Source organism: Schistocerca nitens, chromosome 3 (genome assembly GCF_023898315.1).
Source record: "Schistocerca nitens isolate TAMUIC-IGC-003100 chromosome 3, iqSchNite1.1, whole genome shotgun sequence".
NCBI classification, from domain to species: Eukaryota; Metazoa; Arthropoda; class Insecta; order Orthoptera; family Acrididae; genus Schistocerca; species Schistocerca nitens.
The window spans coordinates 334,894,510-334,920,107 of NC_064616.1; positions in this window are offsets into that span (position 1 = coordinate 334,894,510).

The window sequence follows — 25,598 nt, forward strand, 5'->3', positions numbered from 1 at the left end:
ATCTTTCGGTCTTTTCCATTATACCTTCAACTCAAGGCGTCAGAAGCATCGCTGCCAATCAGCATTGCTCTTCTAAAACGGGAGAATGACGTTTCTTTTAAGGCGACCAATCCGGAAACTTGTAGCTTTGGCGTTTGGCGTTTGCTGTCTCCCTGTGAAAATCTCGGAAACTGCGTGCTATGTGTAAAGAATGCGTAGGCTGGCAGCTCCCACACAATGTAGCGGAATTTGCTTTTAAGCCGAACATGGGGTTGTTCCCCCCTTTCCACTAGGGTCCACACTGTCCGCTACAGGCGGTCACCAGCCAACATGGGCTGGGTCGTCCTCTGAAGGGCCTGGCGTCCCGTTGTGCGGCCTCTCTCCCGAACTAAAAGCCTCTGTGACTGTCGTGTCTGGAATGTATGTGTGCACGCCAGACTCGAGTGTTTCAACCACGGTGGGCTCACTTGTCAATTGCATATCGTTTACATGAATTTATACAACATTGACTTTATCTTATCGAGTTTGGGTTCGAATGAAGCATGTTGATGTGTTGAACATGATTGTGAGGGCGGAATATGTGAGCAGTGAAGGTCAGGAGACCATGACGTCTTACAGCATACTTGAGCCACCACTCTATGGCCGAATTATAGGAGGTGAACCTTCTTTCACAATGTCTCCATACAATTTGGAATGACGCCTGACTTGCAGGGTCTTGGAGGTATGACACATTTAGTTTCCACATACCTCTGCTTTGGAAGGTCCCTTATTTTAACATAGTAATACTTCAGATGTACACAGCATGGTCTGAAAATGCAGTCGACCATATTATGGAATGCAAAATGTGATGTTTCAAAATGGATGAGACATATATTCGGTCCAAGCGATTCGCCAAATGGTTTGTGATGCATGTAAAGCCAGGGGACGGCCTGCTCTTGTGCTCCCATTAGTCAATTAAGCCGAGGTCGTTCACTAAACGGTCGCATTCAATGCATTGTTTACAATTGGGAGATTGATCTTTTGCACTGAGCAGGCAATTAAAATCACCGCCAAGTATTACATGGTCATAGCGAGTGCCAAACGGGGACAATGTCTTCTTTAAAAAATTCTGCCCTGTTGTGCCTATTACTGGACACTGACGGAGCATAGACATTGATGAGCCATATGTTACTGATGGTGCACGCTATTCCTGTGCTGTTTGGTAGTCTGACAATATCTTTCACTATTGTACCCTCCTTTGTGAGAAGAGCAGTACCAATAGCTGTATCAGTCCCCGGATTTGTGAGAGCGTTAAATCCTGGCACACAGTGAAGTTCAATATCTGTCACTTCTTGTAAAAGAAGAACATCACTATCCGCAGCATAGATAAAATCTGTTAAATTTTGCAAATTTATAGGGCTACATATCTTGTTAATATTTAATGTAGCAATCTTGTAAGTTTGTAAGTCAGTCATAGGTTGTCTAAGTGATTAATCTTGAGTAGGATGATTTTGTAGGTTCTGGCTCACGATCCCAATTTCATAAAAAATAAAAATTTCTCGTTAACACTCACAATTTTGTTATTTTCCTCAAATTTGACCTAATTATCCAGAATCTACAAAATCATCCTACTATCCCTTTACCTAATATTTAATAATTATAATATAATATAATAACATAATATAATATAATATACAATAACATAATAATAACAATAATAAAAAATCACTTATTTTACATACATTTCCCATAGGTGAATGTAATAAATATAACACATATAATATATAATTAATTAATTATATAAAATTATTTACTTTCTGCTTTAACAGACAAGGATTATTATGATTTGTGGTTCGAAGATGTTTTTTGAGCAATCTCTTTACTACAATTCTACCACATTCATAAAATTTAATTGTTTTGAAAAAGTTGTTGAAAGTAAAGTACTTTTCTTATGTATATGAAGATAAGTTAATTAATTAAAATGTATTACTTAACTAAGTACATGATTTAAAAATTTCATTTTTTATTTTTTCTATCTTTCTTAAAACATTTTAGAAATGTATATAAACATGAAGTTACCATTTTTATAAATTTTTAAGTTCTTCATTCATTTATATAGAAGCAAATGTTAATACTTCATAATTTTCAGTAAGTAATCTATGTTGTGCATCATATGTAAGATTCTTTTTACGATATATATAATTATATAAACATGATTACCATTTGGAATTTTATCATTAAAAGTTGCACAAAGTTTCATAGTCGTTTTTTGTGTAGTTACAACAGTCTTTCTATGTGTAGTATTAATTACATAAATTGATAATTATTTATAACACTGAATGGACTAATATGAGTATCTGATTGTAGTAAAATAATTCGTTTAAAATGTAAAAAGGTAGCACACGCTTTTAGAAAATTATTTGGTGGATAATATTCAACATTTATTGAGGAAATACTTCATTTATACCATTTTTTAAAAAAAATCTGTAGTTTAACATGATCAACCAATGATTAATCAATTAATTGATTATTTTTACGATTTGTCTGAAATACAACAAAAACAAAATATGGCATATCAAATTCTGTAGAATTATAAAAATTTGTAATATCTAGTTCGAAACTTTTTATTAGATTAACCAGCTACTTTTTCGGTTTGAAGTTCATAAAGAGAAATAGGAATATTAGGATTTTTTAAAATATTTTCACGTTGTTGAAGTCGGTAATTTGGTTCATATTTAACAACATGTACATTTATATCCATAGATTCAATAATAATTTTGCTTTCTTTAGGTGATGTATTTTTATTGCAACATCACATCATTTGTATCAAACCAATGTAGAAATAGATCTGCACAAGATGAACTACGTGTAAAAACTACAGTTAGGTCTCCTTCAAACATAATTTCATTATAGTCTTTTAAAATCCAGCATGTAATAATAATGCATAAAATACTTCATTTCTTTTACTATTTATTTTCCTGTAATAAGATTTTGTCCTTCTAAACTTATTTTATCAGTAACAGATGATGTTTAATATGATAAAACTGTTGATCAAATAAAAGGATGTTCAATTGTAGATAATGTATTATTTCCTTTCTACATTGTTTCAAAGTCAAACAGTTTAGGATCTAACTTATCAGATATTTTTTATTTGATTTTCCATCATAAGTTGGATAACCTGCACCATCATTTCCAATAATACTAAAATTCATGTATAATTGTGTATGATTTGGATGTAGCCAACCATCACCAATATTTATTTCAATTTCTGTATCTTTGTTAGAAAGATTTAAATTATTTTTACTTTTTTCATTAACAACATATGAAGAAAAATAATAACTTTCAATTTTATTCATTATTATTTTAACAATTTTTTATTTATAATAGTTTTAACAATTATTTATTTATTTTAAAACATTTATTGGCGTCAGCAAAGCATACTTTAAACTCCTACTAAGATATTTTTAAAATAACTGTTATAGTAGCACCATTAAACTCAATTAAATTATTATTTTCATCAGTGACAGTAACTTCTAAAACTTGAATTGTATCAAATATATGAACATTTTCAGGATAATTTGGTTCATAAATTATTGGTCCACCAAATTCAGCATTATGGTTAAATGAAGCAATAATATTAGTTTCTAAATGAAAATGATAATGTTTTATATACATTCCATCACCAAGATTAAAATTTATATTTATTAATTCAAAAGGAATAATTTTACCAACATCTATAGCTACAGCTTTTTCATTAGGTAAAACAACTTGATTATTAAAACCAAGTAAATTTCCAATACAATTTTACATCACATTCGATATTAATTCCATTTAAAATTTCATCTGTTTTAATATGTATATTAGGTTTTTTCGAATGATAAATTTTTAAAATTTTTAAAGTATATTGACCTACAGGAATTTCTATCATTTCTCTATCACAATATAGTTAATAATTTTTTGTGGTAATTTTTTGGTGTTAGGATTGTTAAATAAAAACCAACTAGTGAACATTAGTATAATTGTCATATATTGAAACTTTTTAATCTTTTTCTAAGTATAGATGAATTATTACTATATTGAAACTGGCATCAGTGAAAGCTGTCTTTAGACTGCATCAATCTATTCATTTACCACCGACAAAAATTATTAATAAATGGATGAAACAGATAGAGAATCTAAAGTAATCAGCTTCAGGATTGTTAAATTGGAATAAAATTAAACATTTGTATGTTTATTCAAAAAGTTTAGAACAAGCAAAGTATCTAGAATCTATTAAACAATGTAAAAAGTTGAAGATCAAATTAATAATCAAGTTGTTAGTTTTATGGAAAATAATGAAGAAATTATTCCATAAGATGAATGTAAAGAAAATCCAGTTGTTGTATTTAATGACTTTATTCTAAAAAATCAAGATGATGTTAGAATTTATTATAGTAGATACAGACACAAAGTTAAAGTTTGTTTTTCCTTAGCCTAAACTTATTTCAAAATACCAAAAAAATTAGTTAGACATAATTTAAATTTTTTAAATATTTTTACACAAGATAATACAAATTTAAATCACATTTATCAGGAATTTATTGGTTAATGTTTGAAAATTTTATAGAATGTGTAGCAAATGTTGGAATGACGAATCTGTTTTTTAACAAAGCATTTGTCTAGAAAATAAAATGAACGGAAGTTTAGAAACAACATACAACGTTTCTTAAAAACATAAACATAAATATAAATGTAAACATAATCATATACATAACCATAAACATAAATGTAAATAGAATCATAAATATAAAGATAAATGATAAACACCAATATAATTATCATCATAAACATAAAACATAAACATTAAAGATAATTAATGTTATTTCATCGTTAATAAATGTTTGCAAAGTATGATGAAGAAGTTAAAAAACTCAATCAAACAGAAAGAAAGCTGAATAACTAAAAGAAGAATTTAAACTTTGGAAAAAGCATCCAAGAACAGAATATGAAAAATATGATGCTATTGATAAAGTAAAACAAGGTATTGAAGGTTTAGATGAAAATGTTTTAAAAGCAAATGAAGAAAATACAGAAATTGAAAAACAAATATTTCCAGATCGTCATAATAATGAAGATTTTCGAGATTTATCAGCTAGTAAACGATAAACAGATTGGTCTGATTATATTCCTGGAAAACATAATTATACATTAAGTGAAACAGAAATTTATGATATATTAAATAAACATAAAGAAGAAAATAAAAGTAAAAATATAAGTGAAAATAAAACAAAAATATATATTAGTGAAAGAATGTTACAAAATATTAATAATATTGAAGATAAATTATTTGGTATGAAAGCTGTTGGTATGTTTAAATATGTTGGTAATTTACCTGTAGAATTTATTGGTGATAATTTAAAAATTAATGATAAAAATATGAAGGTACAGATAGATTCCTGAACCTTTAACAGAACAACAAATTACTATGGAAGATTTAAATGAAAATATTGATGCTGTAGACTTATCAAATTATGCAGATATATTATCTAATTGAGGATCATTCTATTCTGATAATAATCCAATTAAATAAGATCAAGTAAAGGTAATAAATATAATTACTTAATAAAAGAAATTGTTGATCTTTATTTTCCAAATATAAGAAAACAAACTATAAATTCCTCAGCTAATAGTCTTCCAGGACGAAAAGGTAAAAGTTTAGTTAAAACATATACAGATAATTGACTATGTTGGTTAAATGTTGTTACACAGGTAATTGATAGGCTAGCAGTAATTCATGGTGAGGAATTAGCTGGAATTATGAATTATGATAATGAAAAAGTTAGTATTGCACAAATGTTAACAAATGAATTCAGCGATTTTATCATTGATAACCAAAAAGGTATCATATATTTAATTAGATTTTTAAATAATACAGTTAGGAAAAAAGATAAATATGTAAAAGGATTAATAAATACTTTAATTAATAAATTACCATTCTAAATGCATCTTCCAAATTATTATTATTGTGGTCCAGGTACAAAATTAGAAGAAACATTACCTAAAGGTAATAAATGTATACAGCCATTAGATGAAGCTTGTAAGAAATATGATATTGCTTATAGAGATAATAAAGATTGAGAAAAAAGACATATAGCTGATAAAGAACTTCAATTAGCTGCAAACGTATGAGTGCTACATCTTGTAAAATAGAAGCAGCAACAGCAGTTATTGGAATAATGTATGGAAAAAGAAAATTAGGTATGGGAATTATTGTTAGTATTGATGAAACAGGTTGAAAATTATAAAGATCTTTACAAATTTTTAAATTATATAAGAATCATTATTCATTTTGAAGTTATATAAAAATCTTTATACGTTTTTAAACTTTATAAAAATATTTATATTTTTTAAGCTATATAAAAAATCTTTACTAAATATTTAACTACATAAATGAATAACTTTACAATTGATTATACTCTGATACCTAGTGGCAAAACAGAATCAAAACCAATTAAACTAAAGTGAAATAATGAACAGTTATATGTGAATTGAACCGTTTTTAACTCAACCATAAAAAGCTAAAAAGATAAAGAACTGGTGGAAAGTTAATTATTTCATTAGATATTCCTGTTATTAGAAAAATTATTGAACATCTAACAAAAAAGAAAGATGGTAAAGGACTAACACAATAGGAAGGTGGATTTTTATAATTATTATTAGTTGCATTACCATATTTAGCAACAACTGTTTCTTTAGCTCGTGGTTCTGCAGCAACTGCATTTGCAGTATTAAATAGAAAGAATAATGATAAAGAATTAAAGGCACAAAAAAGACATAACTTAGAAATGGAAAAAGTAGGTAATGGAATAACGAAAACAAAAAAATTAAAACATAATTAATAAATATCCTAATGCATTATGTAATTATGGTATAGAAAATTTAACTAAAGAATTAAAAATTAAAAACTCAAGTGGTCTATACACGATTGATGAATTGCCAAATAAAACATTTAACATTGAATGTGGTATAGTTAATTTAGATACATATCATAATGCTGGTAACCCTTTGTTTCGTTTTTGTTAAAACAATGTGCAACAGCTTAAGCAGTCTTCAGACTGCATCTATAAAAAGTTGGTTTTGATTCATTTATTGGTTATATACCAAAACAGTTAGTGAACTATTTAGGAAATAATACACTATACTACAGTACAGAAAGAATACAAAATTTTGATGAAGTAATATGTTGTCATTTATGTTTGTTTGTTTTAAAATTGCTCTGTGAGAATTATGATTTAAATGACTTTTTAGATTTATTAAATGGAGAGTTTTTGCAACAAGATACAACTAATTAAACAAGATAAACAAGTATGTAATACATCTACATTCGATTTAGAAAAAATTGAAAATATTGAAAATAGTAATAAACAACTACAATCACCAATAGATCCAAGGATGACTAATGCAATAAAACAATTTCAAAAGGAATTTAATGTTACTTTTAAGATAGCTAAAGGCTATATTAGTTTTAAAAATAGAAGACTTGTTAATATAAATGATCTAATTGATGCAAAGAATGCCGTTACTAAACAATAATTTGAAAAGGGATATGTTACAAAGCCTGAATACACAAGCATTCTAACACAATTTAATAACTATATCAACAATACACAATTTAATGAAAAAATTAATCAGATTCATCAAGGTTACTACAGCAATATCAACAATTTATTTACAAAAAAGGAAATAGGAAACAAATTGTATTATTTCACAAATACAGATTTAGCTCCACAATCTTAAAGAACAAGTGTATGATAAACAAATAACTCAATTTATTTTTATGACAGGTAGTGAACAAAAAATACACAATTTTGAATAGGGTGTCACACTTAAAAAGATTATTGTTGTTGGAAAAAATATAAATAGAAATTTAAATGTTGATATTTGTAATATAGCAGTAAGTGTGGATGATACAATATATCAAATAAGTAATAGTAATCACTCAATTATGTTACACAAATCAAATTTTATAACTATAACAGTGAAACATACTGCTAAAACTGTTCATGTAGATATAAATATAATTATATTTAGTGAAATAATTTAAAATTTAATAAATTTTTTGATCGACACAAATTTATATATACACATATATATAAATGTAAAATCATAGTTCTTATTTAGTTATTAAAAACGATCATATTTATTGTTTGAAACGTAAAAAATTTACAGACACACATAATCCTCACAGAGTAACAACTAAAAATTAAAGACAAGGAATTGAAGGTATTTGTACAAATTGTAAATATAAAAAAAGTGAATTTCTTAAAAAATTTGTAGATGGTGGAAGTTTAAATAATAATAATAATAATAATAAAAATAATAATAATCATGAAAATATTGTTCATGTATTATATGGACCAATTAGAAAGAAATTTAAAAGAAGATGATTAATGGCAAGCTGATTTGTTAGAGATGGATTATGGTAATTTGAAATGAATTTCTAAAATAAACAAAGGTTATAAGTATTTATTAACAATACTTTATGCTTTTTGAAAATATGCATTTGCTGTTCCTATTAAAGATAAAACACCTAAAAATATAATTGTTGCTTTAAAAAATTTTTTTTAGTTAGAAAGCCAAATAATTTATAAACAGATAATTGTAAAGAATTCTATAACAAAGAATTTAAAGAATTAATGAAGAAATATAACATTAATCACTATTCAACTTTTTCAGAATTAAAAGTATCTGTTGTTGAACGATTTAACAGAGCACTTACGAAAAAATGTGGAAGAAACTTGCTTTACATGGAAATTATAAATTGTTATTTTAGTTAAAGATCTAATTGATGAATATAATAACACAAAACATCCTACAATAAGCATGAAACCAGAAGAAGTTAATGAAAAAAATTGAAAATAAGTAACATTGTATTAAATGATGCTGATGCTAAATTTAAAAAAGGTGATCAAGTTAGAATTAAAAACTTAAAGGTCTTTTTCAAAAAGGAAAAACAGCTACATGGTCAACAGAAACAAGTGAAACTGAAAATGTTATTCATTCTAATCCAATTACGTATAAATAAAAAGTATAGAACGAAATTTTTACTAACAAGAACTACAAAAAATTAAAAATCCAGATGTATGCATAGTTGAAAAAGTTATAAAAAAGGAAGATAATAAAGTTTATGTTAAATGGTTTGGTTTCGATAATTCGCATAACAGTTGGATACATAAAGATAAATAAATTTTATAACAGTTTATTTTGAAGAAGCATTTTAATATCATTAATCAATTATTCTTGTGTAAATTTATCCAAAATATTGAAATAATCAGATGACAGGCAACCCTTAAATTTTCTTTCATTCTTTGATACAGATTTATTGAATTAGGATTATAGTTCAATCTTAACTTTTCTTCACAATTTGGATGTCTATCTTCCATTTTAGATAGTTGTTTCTGTAAATATTTTCGTTGTGTTTAATGACATAACAGTATTATTCACAGTCGTCACCAAACAATTTTAAAAGAATAAATGTTGGTCGTAAACTGTCAATAATTATTTTAGGAACTACAAATGGAAATAATCTATTTTTTTCTTCATTGCTTTTACCTATTGTTTCTGAAGCAGTATGATGTGTTTCTATCTAATTTTTAATTTGACCTCCTTTTAATTGAATAACTTTTGTGTTCAATTTGTTAATTGTTTGTAGTTGTATACAATTATCTTTATTATTTATTCGATCATTGTAAAAGAATTAATTTTATATTCTCCATGATTTGTAATTGATGGTAAAACTTCATCTGTAATCCATCTTTTAATTTGTTTAGCTTTCTCTTTTTTAGAAAATAAAATTAAAGAATTCAATCCAGATTCATTAATAAATTTTGAAGATTTCTCATTACTCTTAAACCCCTGTAATTTACTGGGGTTAGATAAATCTTCATATTTTACTTTATCATCAATATCAACATGTTTTCTAATTGTATCGTCAATACTTTTATACTCTAATATCTGTGAAACATCTTTTGCTTTAAACCATGGATTATTTTATTCTTCAATAATCATGAAAACATGTTTATTGTTGTAAGTCGGCTTTTTGTTGATTAGATGTACAATTTAAGAGATATAATTTTGACAAACTTTTTTCATTAGTTTTACAAGAAATAAACAATAATACAAATTTATAGTTTGTATTTCATGATGATAATGATTAAATTAATTGTAAATGAAAATAACTTTATGTACTAAATAATATTTTTTATTTTCATACATTAATTGTAATTCATTTTTAATTAATTTAGTTTTTTAATAGAAAATGATACTAATTAAGAGTTAAATATATATTTTTTTATTGTAGTTAGAACCAGTAAATTGCAGGCTATAATTAAATCTTCATATTTTTACTTTATCTTCAAAATCAAATTCAATTTGTTTACTATTTATTTAACAGTCAATTAGTTTACAATCAATTAATTGTTAAACAATTAGTTTCTAAAGTAATTATTTTAATATCAATTAGTTTTGAAATAAATATCAAAGATTACCATTAAATTTATGGTTTGATCTTCTTTTGATTTAATTACTTCACCATTTATTCTAATTCTGTCATTGTTTATATTATACTTACATCTTTCAATTTCATTCTGTCATCTTTTAATTTAATTATTTCATTCTTTAATTTATTTAATCTTTGTAGTTTTTGTATACAATAATCTTTATGTTATATTTGACTTTTGTAATATTCTATTTTTTATTTGTAAATGATTCCAATTATACATATAATTGGTTTTTATTAATTTTCTTTGAAATAATTTTATTAATTTAATAGCGCATAGTGATCATATGCTATTGTTATTTTCCAGTATATTTATTTATTATCATGAGGAGTCTTTTGTTTACTTGAATTATATACAATTCATGTTTTTTACTTTCAATTAAATTAAATTTTCTATGGTCCTCTCTATTGTTAAACAAACAATCTTTGTAATCTTCTTATCTTAATCTGTTTTTAAGAACACATTTTTTAATATATTTAGAGTTTTTCTCTATTTTATCACCAACTTTATAAGCATACATCTTGGTTCTTAAACCACAACATTCTTCAAATATTTTTCTATTATATTCATCTTGCTTTTTACCAACAACTTTCTTGTTTACTTGTGGAAAACCATCTTTACTATCTGTTGGATAATCACTTGTATCAATTTAATCGATAACTGATTTCATATCTTCATTGAAATCTGCAGTTATAATATTGTAAATATAACGATCTGTACCTTGATAACATAGTTCAATATTTTCTCCATAATTAGGTTTAATAACTCTATAACTAAAATCACACATTAATTTTCTAGATAAATAAAGGTTATTTAATCCAATATTAATAGGTATATTAAACAAAATTTTTTTTATATTCATATGTATAGCAGAAAGATTTTCGTTATATGTAGTTCTACAATTAAAGTTTGGTTTAGCTAAAAGTTTATCAAATACTTTAATACTTGAAAGTAATTTTATATTTTGTCTGTTTCTTATATTTTCCATTGTTTTAACAAATACAGAATTATTAAGTGGTTTAATTATTAAGACATTTCATTACGTCAATTTCAGAATATATTCTTCCAATTTCTTAACCTTCTTGTTTTATACATTCTATTAATTTTTATGAGAAGTTGGTACTTTATAAACAACATAAATATATATAATATAATACCAAAATCAACTTGATTCTTGTCTTGGATATTTCATTGTGTGTGGTGTTTCTGGATTTGGTTCATAATTATCCATTTTAAAAGAAAACTTAGAAAATCAGCTTTAATAACAAATGGAACTCTTTGTGAATATTGATAATTTTTAAAATATACATATTCTCCTTCACTTCACATTTCAGCTTTTGGTGGATTCTTTAGTTAAACAATTTTATGTATGATGATCTAATTTTTCTTTACTATTAAAATGTAGTAAACATAAATCAAAAATAAATTATACTTATTCAGGTTTGGTAATTTGATTTGATACAAGTCTAGATTAATTTTTTATATAATAATGAAGTGAATTACCATCTTTCTTGAAATTAAGTAGATTTACCTGTTTTTCTTTCTTAGAATATGTAATTTTAATGGATACACTTGATATTTGTCATCTTCATCATCAAAAGAATAAACATTAATTGATACACTATTTATATAAGCATAAAGGAGCTGTATTTATAGACCATAGAAAGGAATTTTAACCATTATTTTTTGTATTAATACAAACGTTTTCGTTCTTTATTTCTTCAGGTATATCAATTTAAGATGACACTTCTAATGAAATATTTATTTATTGCTAGATATAAACCAATAATTCTATTTCATGCCCATCCTGATCCATGTGCTTGAAAATTAGAACTATTTCTAAAATCTGTCTTTTACCATATTTAAATTTTTTATTAAATTATGGTTTCGTCTTTGTTGTCCAAAATCTTGAACTTTTTCATCTATTTCGTCTTTTTTAAGTATATATTGACAATATAAATTAAAATTTATCTTTGCACCATGATGTACTTTTAGATGTTCTTTAACAATTTTAAACATTTTTGTTTTTACTGCATTTTAGAAATGTCTACGAGCAATGATATCAATAATGTTTTCAAGATTTTTGTTTGCAATCTATTTTTAAAAGCTTTTCCAACTAAGTAATAGTTATTAGTTTTTCTATCTTTTAGTTATTGTTACAAATATACTCATAAAAAATGATAAATTCTGTTTAATGGTTTATCTTCTTTAGTTAAAAAACATTGTAAATATCATAAAATGATAACTTTTGCAAAAGATTTTCACTATGTTCAGTGACAGCTGAAGCAGTCTCAGATCTGCAATCAGCTTTATTATTTTTAACAATAACTGTTTTTTTAACAATAAGTGTTTCAAATATTAACAATATTTGTATATTTTGTGCGTACTCCAGTTACTTAATTTTTATAACTTTCACTTACTTCAGATTCATTATTATCATTATTATTATTTTGAACAATACTTGTATTATTTTCACTTACTGCAGTTTTATTATTTCTAAGAATATTTGGATGGTTACTACTAATAATAAAACGATTACTAATAACGTCAGCTTTATGGAATTTTGAATATCCTAATAAATTATTTATTTTACAAAACTCACATTGAATTGTTATAGTTGAGCAGCAATGTTAGTTTCCATTTTGCTCTTCTATTAACTACAAAAAAAGTTTATTAGATTTGTAAAAATATTTTTTTAATAAAATGATAATTATTTAATAGATGGATACGGATTATTATTTAATAAATAAATAATCAAAAAGTGTTAATTTCTTATTTAGTTTAACAATCAATTACTTTAACAATCAATTAGTTTACTGTTTAGTTTAACAATCAATTTGATTTTAAACAGTTTGTTTATTATTTAGTCTTTAAGCAAGTAGTTTTTAAAGGAAATAGATTACTATTTATTTTAACAATCAATTAGTTTGCTCATCTATTTATTACAAAAAATTATTAGTTTTGTAAAAATTATTTTTATTAGTAAAATGATAATTATTTAGTAGATGGATAAGGATTATTATTTATTAAATAATTCATAAAAAAAAGAATTGGTTCATTGTATAGTTTAACAATTAATTAGTGTTGAGCAATTAGTTTAATAACCAATTACGTTAACAATCAATTAGTTTTAATAACTTATTTAATTGCTCATAAAGGATTATTATTTAGTAATTAATATATCAAGAAGTTAAAGCTTCCTTATTCTTAGTATATTCTAAAGCACATTTCTTATGTTTATTATTATGTTTATCTTTATGTAATGAATTTAGATAAAAAAATTTAAATCTTTAAATTTTTGAAAACTTTTACATTTCTTTGTAGATCTAGATGTTTGTTCAGTTACAAGTTCTTCATTATATAATGTAGATGTAGATTTTCTTCATTATCCATTGTGAATTATATTTTTGTATGTTCTTAACTTGGATTGCGTCGTAAATAATCTTTGAAACAATATTTAGCAACACACTTTCCACATATACAAGGAACTTAATTTTTATTGTAATTTTGTACATGGCATTTGTTTATACATGGCCTACATATAGTTCTATAACGATCTTCTGTGTATTTTTGCGAAGTGAAATTATCAATTACTTTCTCTGTATTGGAATGTTTACAAAATTTATTTTCCACAGAACAGTCCTGTTGGACTTGATGCAGTCTGAAGCCTGCTACATCCAGCACTTGACACATTTCTAATCCAGCTTCACCTTGCGCTTGCTCCATTTATATAGAAAAAAATTTATTAGATTTGTGAAGAAGTAAATTTTTATATTATTTATAGTTTTTAAATTTTATTTTAAATTAACTTAACCCCTTCTAACAGCCGTGTACCGCAAGTCTCTAGAGGAATGGAAGGTTCCAAAAGACTGTAAAAGAGCACAGGTAGTCCCAGTCTTCAAGAAGGGTCATCAAGCAGGTGCGCAAAACTATAGACCTATATCTGTGATGTCGATCTGTTGTAGAATTATAGAACATTATTTTTGCTCGAATATTATGCCGTCTTTGGAAACCCAGAATCTACTCTGTAGGAATCAACATGGTTTCTGGAAACAGTGATTGTGTGAGACCCAACTCGCTTTATTTGTTCATGAGACCCAGAAAACATTAGATACAGGCTCCCAGGTAGTTGCGATTTTCCTTGACTTCCAGAGGGTGTTCGATACAGTTCTGCACTGTCACCTGATAAATAGAGTAAGAGCCTACAGAATATCAGACCAGCTGTGTGGCTGGATTGAAGAGTTTTTAGCAAACAGAACACAGTATGTTGTTATCAGTTGAGAGACGTCTACAGACGTTAAAGTAACCTCTGGCATGCCACAGGGGAGTGTTATGGGACCATTGCTTTTCACAATATAAATTAATGACCTAGTAGATAGTGTCGGAAGTTCCATGCTGCTTTTCGCAGATGATGCTGTAGTATACAGAGAAGTTGCAGCATTAGAGGATTGTAGCGAAATGCAGGAAGATCTGCAGTAGATAGGCACTTGGTGCAGGGTGTGGAAACTGACCGTTAACATAGACAAATGTAATGTATTGCGAATACATAGAAAGAAGGATCCTTTATTGTATGATTATATGATAGTGGAACAAACACTGGCAGCAGTTACTTCTGTAAAATATCTGGGAGTATGCGTGCGGAACGATTTGAAGTGGAATGATCATGTCAAATTAATTGTTGGTAAGGTGGGTACCAGGTTGAGATTCATTGGGAGAGTCCTTAGAAAATGTAGTCCATCAACAAAGGAGGTGGCTTACAAAACACTCGTTCGATCTATACTTGAGTATTGCCCATCAGTGTGGGATTAGTACCAGATCGGGTTGACGGAGGATATAGAGAAGATCCAAAGAACAGCAGCAGGTTTCGTCACACGGTTATTTGGTAACTGTGATAGTGTTACGGAGATGTTTAGCAAACTCAAGTGGCAGACTTTGCAAGAGAGGCTCTCTGCATCACAGTGTAGCTTGCTGTCGAGGTTTCGAGAGGGTGCGTTTGTGGATGAGGTATCGAATATATTGATTCCCCCTACTTATACCTCACAAGGAGATCACGAATGTAAAATTAGAAAGATTCGAGCGCGCATGGAGGCTTTCAGACAGTCGTTCTTCCCGCGAACCATACGCAACTGGAACAGAAAATGGAGGTAATGACAGTGGCACGTAAAGTGCCCTCCGCCACACACCGTTGGGTGGCTTGCGGAGTATAAATGTAGATGTAGATGTAGAATAGATATTTGCCCATTCACTCATTACTCGCCAGACTAAGCTGACGAGTCCCGTAAGGGTTTGCACAAAGCGTGCACATTCGCACAGATCGTCAATGGCTGAGTAGCCTTTAATTATATGTATTAAGATGCTATCTGCCCCCTAAAGAACAGATACCACGCATGACCGTTTGTCTTGTCTACAATGAAATGATAATTAAATCGAAACCCTTAGCTGCGGAGAGTTGTTGTTGATATACATCAATGGGGGACAGCTGAAAATGTGTGCCACGACCGGGACTCCAACCTGGGATATCCTGCTGAAATGGCAGATGCCCTATCCATCTGAGCCATCGATGGCACAGGGGATAGTGCGATTGCAGGCACTTATCCCTTGCACGCTCTTCTGGTCTTCATCATCATCACAGTACCAGTCGCCTACATCAACGTCCTTGTGGCGAGGGTGCTTCAACTAGCCTGCCATGATACCTACTGTGCTAGGTACTGGCTTGAAATGGGCTTTTATATGATAAACAATATGAGCGTTTGTGTAGCCACTATACCCCAGTCACCTTCCCAACTGAGCTACAACAGCTACATGACAGAAAGAACTCCAAGTGGTATATTTCAAGGGAAGAGTGTCACATACATTAATGTAAATAAACATATACTAATGTATACTAACATGGACTAACGTTCACTGATTTGTACTAATGTGCACAAACGAGTGTGTCATTTTATCTAGAGAAATAAAAACACAAAAACAAATTTAAGCTTGTAAATATATTTATTTATTCACCATCTACAATTATCATCAACATCGAAAAAATCATTAGATTCTTTTTTAATCGGTGCAGCAGAAGTACAGTATTATAAAAATAGCTGCTTCTTATATTCTCAAATTCACTACGTATATCGCGTAATGTTATCGGCACAATGTAATAGTCTGGTATGCCGTCACTAAGTTTGAGTTCAACATTTTCAACACCTATTCGAGGAATAGCACAAGACATCATTACTGCAGTTATACATGTACTAAAACAACGTTCTATATCATCTATGTGAATGCTGTATGTGCGAAGCCAGTTAATGATGTCACTGGATAACGCTTGAACATATGGGCGCCATCTATTTACTCTCTCTATGGTATTAGTTAACGCCATGTCTAGATTGAACAAGTTATCAACAGTCGAGTGCTGTATGAAAACACTGTCACTCTCAATACATTTAATTCTTAGTGAAGCATATTCAAACATTGATAGAATACGCAAAGTTAGACTGCCGCAGTACATGTACTGGTAGGAGAGGGATGGAGCGTATTTGGTAGACATATGCGTCTTGATGTATGTTTTTACGTGACAGATTTCATCCCACACATAATCTGAAAACGGCACTTTAATATTTTTCGGCACATTTTCGAGCACGGACCACAATTTAGATCGCAATTCTGGCAGCGGATGCTTCGAAGGAGAAGAATTAAACCTATATATATATATATATATATATATATATATATATATATATATATATATATATATCTATTTCACCCCAGCTCGAACCCCAGTAAGCGTATTATGCGTGAATTAGGAACATTATGTAGGTTATACTGCAGTCGTGCTCACCGATCGTGGGACATACACCTCAAAGGATTTCAGAACATAATTAATGAGTTGCCTAATAACTCAACAAAGATTCCGCCAATCACTGTGCTAAAAAACAAGGAGCCCCGAGCAAAATCAAAGTGGTGGTGCCTTGGCCACTAGAGCCGAGACTACGCCGGAACGCAATTGTTGACTAAGCTTTACGCAACATCAAGCGTGCAGCAGAAGCCAGAGTCAAGGCGTATAAGAAAAGCGTGAGAAAAACAGTGTTTCATGTAGGACAAAAAGTTCTTATGAGATCACACAAGCTGTCTAACAAACGGTCAGGTGTCTGCAAGAAATTTTTTAACCTCTTTAACGGCCCGTATAGGATAAGGAAGATTCCCCATGAAAACGCCATAGAAGTGGAAACAATTCGATCGAAGAAATCAAAAGGGCTACACCATGTGTCAAACGTAAAACCATACATTGAGTAGAAAGGACAGTGAGGAGTAGAGAGGACGCTGAAGAGAAGCAATTGATTAGTTTACATTTGTGATAAATGCATTTTGAATAATATGTTGGTAAAAATAGTGATAAAGATGTTTCTATGTGATTGACTGAAGTGATGTTTGTAGTTTTTTTTCTTTCCTTGTGCAATTAGGATTTAGGTTGGTTCAAATGTGAAGATAAAAGGTTTCTTTGTGAGCGAGTGAAACGCTGTTTATCGTTTTTCTTGTGTAAATTGAAAAGAGTCGCTCCTGAGGGAAGCAAGATCTGTGTTGAATTAATGCAAAACTCAGGGGAATATCCGATCTGTGGGTATTATGGGTCTGGCAAACCCAGGTCCCCAGCTGTTAGTAGCCTTGTTTCCGATTTCTGCTTTCAGTGCTACTATCTATCTATTACTATTCTATATCTGTCAGTATAAATGAGGATCTCTTACTATAGTATGCGTGCTGTATGAATGTTTTAAGATAAGAGAACTCTGAGAAAGGAATGAGTAAGTTTAGAATCTTGAAAACAGGATGCGATAATACGATTGTTTAACCATTGGCTTCCAAATATGCGATGATATGTTAATATTGATGGTATATGTTTTTTTTGTTCTTTATAGCTGAGTATGTAAAGTGCTGTCTGTGGATTTCGTTAGTATATTGATTCCCTTCAAGGTGAAAGAAGAATTGTGGTTTATGTAATTTACGTGGCCCTGAAATATTATTGTGGTAGTCAAATACGAGCAGTTGTTTCAGCAAATGGAGAATGGAACAGAAATATGGATCCATTTTGTAGTCTTGATTGATGTTGAGCCAGAGCCGGAAAAATTATTCTGCGCTAATACTTGTCCTAGAAAAGCAACGTTTATGTTTTTTGCTGTTTTCGCTGGTGCGGGATGCACTGCAGCCTATTTGATTTGTACTGAGGAAATTTCCCTCTTGAAGGTAGAGGAAGATCAAATAATTTTGATTATGGGACCGAAGGAAAGCTTGGTTTAAGGTAATAAGAATGAAGCAAAACATTTGTCATTTAAACTGCAGGAGGATTCGGATCTTTTGTGTCTGTTGTAAGTTCAATATGTTAAGATGAAACTGTTTTACAGAATAGAGGAGACCACAATTTTGTTATTCATGAGAAATGAATCCAGAATAACCACCACAGGCGAAATAACTGATTTGGAAGTGAAAGGTAACTTAAAGAAGGAACGAAATTGGAGCAAAATGGGTAAGAAAATGTAATATAACCTGCAGGATAAAAAAAATTTACCCTTCTCAGAGTCATCTGCGTGATTAATTCTTGTGATAACGTAACTTTAGATGAAATTGTCTTACTGTTTTGTGTGTAAACATATGAGTATGATAAATGTATAATTGTGAGTCTCTTTTCAGGTGTGTGGACTGGTCTAAATGTTTTGACGTGCAAATAACCAATGTTTTTTCTACTATGTATGTTTAAGGAACGTTTCTCCATATTTATCATGTGACAAGACGTATGCCGTGAGCGTCAAGAAGAGGACGAATTAGAACAATGTTGTGGTGGTATAAACGCTGTGTTGAAGTAGCATGGAAGTAGCTCGTTGGATTAACTAGTAGTGGATTGAAGTAGAATTTTGAGTAATACATGTTTATGGGTAGTTAGTTTGTGGTATAGACAACAGGTGTGCATGTGTGTGTGTGTGTGTGTAAATAACAGGTGAACCCTATGCTGTCCTGACCTACACTTGCACAAGGCATAATCCTATTCATTTTAGTGAATTAATAAGTAGCATTTGATTTCTTAAAACGCAAGTGAACCACATTAGTGATGTGGATTTAGTTATTATATTGTCAGTTCATTTAATTTTTATGTTTATAGTGTCAAGTCATTTCACTTTTATTTTTTATTGTCAAGTCATTTAACTTTTAGTTTTATATTGTCGATTCATCTAACTCTTTTATTTAAAAAAAATTAAGTCTCACTTTTGTTCTTAAAAATTGAGAAAGACAATACTAAGTGGTATTATGTATGACATTTTGTAATCACATAACTATGATGAACAATTTCTGTGAATGCAGTTGAGAACATGAAAGCGAACCAGCTAAACTCTTACGAGACAGTGGGAGCAGCGAGGAGGGGGGCTAGTTGTAAACTGGCGGGTTTCCCAGCAGGACACACAGTCAACCGGGCCACTTTGGGAGCGCGGTCGACAACAAAAGAAGGGTCGCGGGAAACACTTTCCCTTGCACCCGGAGATAATGGCAGGCCACACCAGTGCGACCCTCCGTGGAGGCGATGACCTCAGATGGCCGAGCGGTCCACCGCGCGGAAATCCATCTGCTGGCAACCCACCACACGCACACGACCGTGACGAGACGGCAGCGGTGAAACGACAAAAGACAGGGGATAAAGGGGCGTGGAGCCTTTTGACAGGTACCGTCCAGAAAAACTTGGACATGTTAACGACGCCTATCAATATTTCCTGGCGGATGCCCACTGTCAAGCGACAGTAAATCATGGTTCGATGTTCTCTGGTCGCTAAGGGTGGCACAAAGAAGAGCCATTAAGTGTCATCCTTGCCCAGGAATATCAAACCGGCAAGCCAATTGAGGATAACTCAAGAATGTCAACCGGGCCACTTCGGGAGCGCGGTCGACAACAAAAGAAGGATCGCGGGAAACACTTTCCCTTGCACCCGGAGATAATGGCAGGCCGCACCAGTGCGACCCTTCGTGGAGGCGATGACCTCAGACGGCCGAGCGGTCCACCGCGTGGAAATCCATCTGCTGGCAACACACCACACGCATGCGGCCGTGCGTAATACAAGGAGCGTGGAGCTTTTTGACACATACTGTCCAGAGAAACTGGCAGACTTCAACGACGCCCATCAACATTTCCTGGCGGATGCCCACTGTCAAGCGACAGTAAATCATAGTTCGATGTTCTCTGGTAGCTAAGGGTGGCACAAAGAAGAGCCATTAAGTGTCATCCGTGCCCAGGAATATCAACCTGGCGTGTCAAACGAGGATACCGCACGAATTTGACAACACAAACATGGAACCAAATCGAGATGTACATGACACGGGCCACCAAGAGAAACTTCATGAGAGGGCAGAGACGGCGGAATTGCACGCAACAGATGGACAAAAATCCCTACTGACAGCTGTGGCGACGAACCCCCCCCCCCTTATATTGTGCCTCGGAACAGTGGAACTGCTGAGTGTGTCAGTGAACAGTGATTATACGGTTCTTAGTTCAATGCATATACGTGTGTTTCTGTCAGAGAAACTGACTCATGTGTTTTGCAGGGGTTCGATTTATTGGTGTTTATTAGACTGACTCTTGTATTTTGCAGGTGTTCTATTTTTTGTTTTTTTTAGACTTTGACTCTTGTATTTTGCAGGTGTTTTTTCTTGTTTTTTTTTTACACGTTGGCTATTGTACTTTCAGAGCTGTTTTATTACTCAGTGTTTGTTTTTGTGTGTAGTGTTAGATTTGTGATATTTTGTTTTGTAAATTCATTCCTGTGGCATTGCTTTGTTTATCAGTCAGATAGCTATTCATTTTCATTGGACTGTGATCGATTAGCCTTTGCATGGGGCATATTTATAGTGAGGAACACCATAAGGGTAACCATCACATAATTAATTGTAGTTTCAGTATTATGACACAGTGATCATTGTTTGCTAACTAACTGAAATATAGTAGAGTGATTAAATTAGTGCCACAGAGTTATTTTAATTCTACAAATTATTAGTTTAATAAGATATAGAATTTTTTTGCGATAAACACTTTATAAAACATGTTTTTTCTCTTATTTTTTTTTTTTTACTTTTGCGGATTGTGCATTGTAATGTTCTGCTTTATAATACTGATGATATTTTCATGTTTTTTTTAATTGCTGTGGCACCTTTGCTATTTTCATAAATTGTACTTGTTAATAAACAGTCATAAATTTTCCTGTGATCAGTTGGCTCTTGCAATGAGCAAATACTGGTGAACTCCATAAGGGTAACAACCAGAAATTGTTTTCTTATTAATGAGACAGGAACCATTGTTTTTACTTGCTGACCGAATTAGGTCTACACTATCTTTTAAATAGGTGTCACAGATGGCTTTTTTTTCTCTTTGAAATTGGTAGATTCTAAAGATGTGTTGAAATTATTGTGTTTTAGCAAGTAGCTGGTGACCTTTTGCCTTTTCTTTACATTTTTGGTTTAAGTAGGGTGTGAGAAGCCTGCTTGGGAATGTCCTAGCATGGCCAGAAAATTCCCTGCACAGTCTTTTCCCGGAGCGTTGGGGTTATGAAAGGTCTCTGTTGGATTGCTTTCATGTTAATTTCTTAAATCTGTTGTCATTTACGGCATAAATTCCTCTTCTAAACTTACTGTGGTATTTCTGACTATCTGGGAGGAGACTGAGCAGTGAAACGTGTTACTTTTACACATAAACAAGAACGATCTGTCACACTACTACACTTTAAAACACAGTTTATATGTAATTCATGTCACACAGTCTCATACGGAACCTACATCCTCTTCCTTTTATATACTGTATATGATAAGATACTGTCATCCCCCTTCCCTTCTGTGTGAGAGGATGAATGAGCAAATGTGTTTCTAGTTGCCTGCTTGAGGGTAGCAGACAAGCCTGTCTGCTAGGGAACAGTAGGACCAACGTCGGAACAGGTAGCTACGCTTTCTAAAAGCAGAGAGGTTTCCATTCTTAGCATGTTTCTGTCTGTCCCTTGTCATGTTGGCATAGGAAGCTGTCTCTCTGGTCGCTTCCGTTTGTATCTGGGAAGCACGCTCGGTACAAGCACAGGTCAGTCTGTCCGCGGCGAGTATCTGAAGTGGTAAGATCTCCGGCTAAGCACGTGTCTGCTTAGTCCGCAGGACAATGGATTTCTTAAGTTCAGCCTAACTGAAAATTTAATCACCTTTATTTCAGGTTTATCTCTAAAATATCTAATGTTATCTTAAATTCCAACACAGTGTAATTCGCGTGTGAAGTTCAGAATATCTTCCAGTAGTTGCTTTGTCACCACTTTGTGAGTAAAGTGAAACCACGTGTTGATCAGTAACTCTAACTAAGATCATCAATCTTAAATGCGAATGCTTGTGTGATTATAACGTCTCGTCTTGACAATATTTTTCAATATAGCAACTTTTCTTTATGTTCAACCCATGTGGGGTGTACTTTGCGAGACCTGTACCACGTGCTTATATAACTGTTTGACCCATCAGGTTAATAGTAAGACGATACTAACCAGTTCAAGGTTTTTCTTTAGTAAATTTCGTTTCGATGTAATTTATTTTAATTATCAAAATTATTGTGGAGTTACACTCTTTGTGTAAACCAAGTTGACCACGTGAAGCATGTGGTGAAAGCATCAATGTAGCCCTCAGCTATTCTTTTCGGGAACATTCACAGAGAGTTAGTATGAATTTAGTACACCAGTGTGTGGTAATTACATAACGGACAGGATTGCGCTACGAACGTAACTTCTTTGGGTGAAAATTGAATCGGTTGGTTGTGGTTAATTTCCTCTTGCATATGTTTCAACGTTCTTTGTGTGTTATTTTATGAATGCAGTGTTGTATGTAGTCTCCCAATCTTGGCTCCCTATTTGATGCGTTCTGTAAGATTACAGACTCAAATTTTCACAGTCCTAAATAAGGCAGCAGCTTAGTTATGACTCACGTTTAATATGCTGAAATTTCAATGATCAATGTTAAAATAAATTTCCAAATATAAACTGATTTATTTCTTTTTATTTAAATTCTCTTTTTTATATATATATCACCGGTTGTCGTATGACTATTAAAATATTATAATTAATGTTAGTCTGGTTGGGAATTCGGTAAGCTAGACTGGATGCCTGGTGAAACAGTTGCTCAGTAATGCAAGGTTAACTTCCCCAGACATCTCACAGCTTTAACCCTCTTTTATCGTCTGTCAGCACCGCTTACACCACAAATTAAAGTAACAACGTTACAACTTATAGTAACGTAATTCACGTCCTTTGATTTTTCAGGGGGGAAGGGACTGAAGACTTTATTTCAAGTAGTACGGTCATCACTTGTTCTCCAACACAGTCAGCGCCCACATCTTTGATATCGCAGTGCAGTCACCATGACGTCCCCGCTCCAACTGAATTAGTTCAAATATCCTCGCCACCCCATGGCCAGCACGCGGAGACACTGCCAAGGCCTATCACGTGAGGCGGCTGGCCACTAGCGCGGGGGGAGAGCCTAGCGATCGCTCCCATGTCGTAAACATGTTTTCACTGAACACGCTGGAACTTGTCGAGTTTGACGTCACAGCGGCCCCTTGTCTGCTCACCACATGCATTCATCGCCTCCACACATTTCCCGCCAAAATTGACTCCCTGGGAGCTGAATCACACAACGGTCGGCCGTTTCTCTGCAACACTTCCGGCACCACGTTCAAACCTGTCGATGCCGACCTCACACAGCCGTTTGCCACGTGTCCCTGTGCGAGTGAGAACGCAGTACTACACTTTTGGCGGCAAAGTTTGCTCGATGGTGAAATCCGCCATGACTATATAACAGCACCTTAGGACCGCACTAGAACGCCCGCTAATTGACTCTCTCTCTCGCACGCATAATAACTGTACAATCGCTGGGCAGCCGCCCCGCTTACGTTACACACCCTCCATACACACGACGGACATAGCCTTCTGTAAATACCTGGAAAATGACTCTTTATTTCAGACATTACGGTCATGCTGGTGTGTCCCAACTGATTTCTCCATGCTCACACAGCGAAACTACAGAGCGCAGCTGACATACGCGCGGCCGGCTGAGCCCGCTCCCTGTCCAGCTGACTTCAAGCAGTTTACAGTGCCCGCTCTGCCCCCCACGGCCAGCGCGCCAGGTAGACGGCAGTGAGCGGCGCTACAAATGGTCGGCCACGCCTGCGAGCACTTAAGACCGGACACGATGTTTCCTGTCGACCGCGTGCCGTACAAAGGACATGTTCCACCCCAATTACTTTTTCTTTCTGAACAGGTTCCAACCTGCCGATACCTACCTCACACAACCACCCGAGATGTTTGAAAGTTCTATCACATGACACACTAAAAGCTATATCGGTCCTAAAGTTCGCAAATTCCCAGCACCGAAGGACAGGAACCGACACGCTTGCTTTGTCCAAACCACCCTCACGCCACATGCCCGCGACTCCGCGGGGCCACCATAACGTGTGATGATGGAGCACAAACTACGCTCTCACCCCATAAACTCTGCAATTCTCTCATTGATAGACAGGAACCGACACGCTCAAATATGAATGGTTGCTTCCGAGTTGGAAACTTCCTTGGCATCACACCGGGCGACAGACCACGTGGCTCTGTGGGACAAAGAACGCTCTCACTAAGTTAACTGTTCACCCGATTCTCATTATTCACCCCACATACCCCGATTACCTAATCCAGGATCTTTGCGAAAACACACACATACGCGCGAACCGTCGCTCCCGTCAAGATACATACCTACGCAAGTCAATTTAACATGAAGCTCTCAACTCAAATAAAAAAAATTAACAAGTCAATATCACGCACACATGCGGGAGCCGTCGCATGTTCCTAGCAAACTTCTCAACTCACTTACCTATCAACTCACTCAAATTCTATATGTTCCCAAAATACTTTACCTCCCCTTTAATCATTCATAATATATTCGCTCCCTACCATAAACTCCTCGCCAATAAAAAAATAGCTAACAATATTCATCTCCAAAAACATTACCCTCAGCGCCATTCTTAATACCATCAACCTCCAATAACGTCTATATAACATACTTTTAAATAATAATAATAAT